This window comes from Aptenodytes forsteri, unplaced genomic scaffold (genome assembly GCF_000699145.1).
Source record: "Aptenodytes forsteri isolate BGI_AS27 unplaced genomic scaffold, ASM69914v1 Scaffold258, whole genome shotgun sequence".
NCBI lineage: Eukaryota > Metazoa > Chordata > Aves > Sphenisciformes > Spheniscidae > Aptenodytes > Aptenodytes forsteri.
Genome location: NW_008795250.1, coordinates 2,858,852 through 2,861,456, shown reverse-complemented (window position 1 = coordinate 2,861,456; position 2,605 = coordinate 2,858,852). Strand labels below are relative to the sequence as shown.

The window sequence follows — 2,605 nt, the reverse complement described above, 5'->3', positions numbered from 1 at the left end:
CCCTCCAAAGCAGAGCCTCCTCCCGGGCCACCGTGTGCAAGAGATGGAGGTTGGGATGGGGAAAAAAAAAAATCACAGGTCTATGAAACTCCCTGGGGTGATGGAGATTTCAGCCAGCGAGGGCCAGGGTCTGCTCATCTGGGTCGGCAAAACACCATCTTCCCAGGGCAGAGCCCGTGCCAAAGGCACCACCTCCCTCCTTTAATCGCTCCTCTCTCGTTAAAGCCTGTTATTTACTATCATGAGTTTTATCAGAGGCACTTATCGGCCGCGACAGGTAAAGTAAACACGCTCCCAGCACCGCGCAGGGAAGGTTATCAGCCAGCGGGCCAGAAAGGTGATGCTTCCGCCCTTGGCAAACCACAACCAGAGACTGCCATGCCGCGGCGCTTCTGGCACCGAGAGCCAAAGCGGAGCGCGATGCCAGGGCACCGGTGCCGGAGCAGTGATCCACGGGCTCCGGCGGCTGGGCAGAGCCGGCAAACGGCCACCGGACCTACGGAGAGGAAATTATTCAAGGGAAAAGAGCTCGGCTCAATGGGCAGGGGGTGACGCCAAAGCAGGTGGGGGGCAAGCAGGACGGCAGCGGGCAGGATGAGCACGGAGCTGGAGCGCATCCCGCTGCCCGCAGGGACGATGCCGTGGTGGTGCGGCAGAGCCCAGACGGAGAAGCCATCCCAATCTGCTTCCTAAATAAAGAGAGGGGCTCTTTCGCTGCCCTGTGCTTCCCTACACACACCCTGCTCCCGCTCCGAGGGGCTTGTCCGAAGGGAAACCCGTCTAAATAATCCCCCACGGACTTGGGGAGAGCCAGAATGGGGGTGCTGCACCCCGACACCTGTCACCCAAATGGCCTGAGAGTCAAAGCTGCATGACCCCCCGTGTTCCCACAGCTTCAAGGGCCCAACCGAAACGCTGTCCCAATGCGATGGAGCCAGGCTGAGTCCCAGGCCGGAGGCACGGGGGATGCTCCCTCAAGATGCAGCACGTACGCGGGGCTGCAGAAAAACCGAACACAAGTCACCGGTGCCGGGCGGTTAGGACCAGGCTGGGAACCAGCTCCTGGATCCCCGCAGCCGGCATTTGCAAATAAACGAGCTGCCCACATGGCCCCAAAGCCCGAGCATTGCGGGGACGGGATGAACACACCGAGGTTGTGGGGTATTTTTAGGAGAAGCTCAGGTCAAAGGATGTGTCTGGAAGGGAAGGGAGACTCTGCCGACAAGAAGCACCAAAATAACATCCCTTGGCATTGCACCAAAAGACTTTCTCCCTGCCTGACTCCTCGGACACCCCGTGCCTTCAGGACGAGCAGCCCTGTGCCGTGAACACCCTCTGCCAGGTGATGCCACACTGCCCTGAAGCCAAAACTCGTGTCATGGAGGCGCCAAAGCCTTCATCCTCCCTGCCTCCACGCTGGAAAAGGGGCTCCGACCCACTCCAGAGCCTCCCTCTCCAGAGCTCAGCCTGCTCCGGCTTCCCTCACGTCATCCCTTAAATCCCCAAGCGGTTGCGCTGCTTAATCCAGGCGAGCAGATTTAGCCCTAACCAGGGCTGATGCCAAGGGGCACCACACAGGGGACAGGGAGAGGCACCCCCTGCTCGAGGCAAGGGCATCGAGAAACCCCCCCCGAGGTCACCAAACACACAGAAATCCCCTAAAATGAGAAGAGCCAGAGGCTGGAGAGCACTTGGAAGCGCTGCACGGTCCTGTCCCGGTTTTCTCTCCCTCTTAGGGTCACCGCCAGGGACAAGTCCCAGGTCAGACAGTCGCCGGACACGGCACTGGCACTGGGCTGCTCCAGGGAGGGTCTGGGGGCTGTGAGGAGCATCCTCAGGCCCAGTGGAGACACTGCAGCGGCTGCCTCGTCTCCCCTCTCCAGATCTTGCTCCATCCCGGCTGCCAGATGCAGCACGGATGGAGACCCAGGGTTTGGGAGCACAGGATAAGATAAGGTTGGGCTCCAGGCACAGCTGATGGGGAGATCTCCCTGCCAAGGGCCGCTTCCAGCGGTGGCACAGGGAGGAAAACACTTTCTAGCAGCTCACACCATCACCCATCTTGAGGATTTTTTTTTTTTTTAGCAGGAAAACCACCGTCCCGAGTGTCCCAAACTACAAGTGGAGCAAGAACAGTCGGTGCGCAGAGCCCCCGAGGCGAGGCAGAGCGGGTGGGCACAGGAGTCCCCAGCAAAGGGAAAACATTGGCGGCGACCTGCCGACCCCCCCCCTCTGCCCGCCATACCGGGGCTGACACCCCCCCTTCTGCCCGTGCAGGCTCCCCGAGCTCAGCTCGCCTCCCGAGCTGTGGCTTTGTCAGGCAAAGCCCGGTGCTTCTCCCCTCCCCGTGGATCGGCATCTCCCTTCCCTTACGCAGCGCTGGGATCCGGCCTGGAAATGGTCCGGCGTGAGCCCCTCCGGCGGCGTTTGATTTTCACTGGATCCCTTCCCCGCTGCCAGCACAAGCGAGGGGGAAGCGCGTGGCGGAGGCAGGAGAGAGCGGGCCAGGGATTTCACCTCTTGGGGAAAAAAAAAAACAAAACCAAGGATCAGAGCCGGAGGGAGGCACTTGCGGCCGGGCTGCCTTGGCCCGAGCTAGCCCGCG

General features: G+C 61.1%; 1 protein-coding gene across 2 annotated transcripts in view; it reads right to left on the bottom strand.

Annotated features, from left to right (window-relative positions):
- The window catches only part of GRAMD2 (GRAM domain containing 2), a 13,231-nt gene extending 10,634 nt beyond the window's left edge, over window positions 1-2,597 (bottom strand). For both annotated transcript variants that reach the window (XM_009278885.2, XM_019471966.1), the window contains exon 1: window positions 2,374-2,597. The gene's annotated coding sequence lies outside the window, so the exon portion shown is untranslated. The remainder of the gene's footprint in view (window positions 1-2,373) is intronic.
- Between the last annotated feature and the right edge of the window lie 8 nt (window positions 2,598-2,605).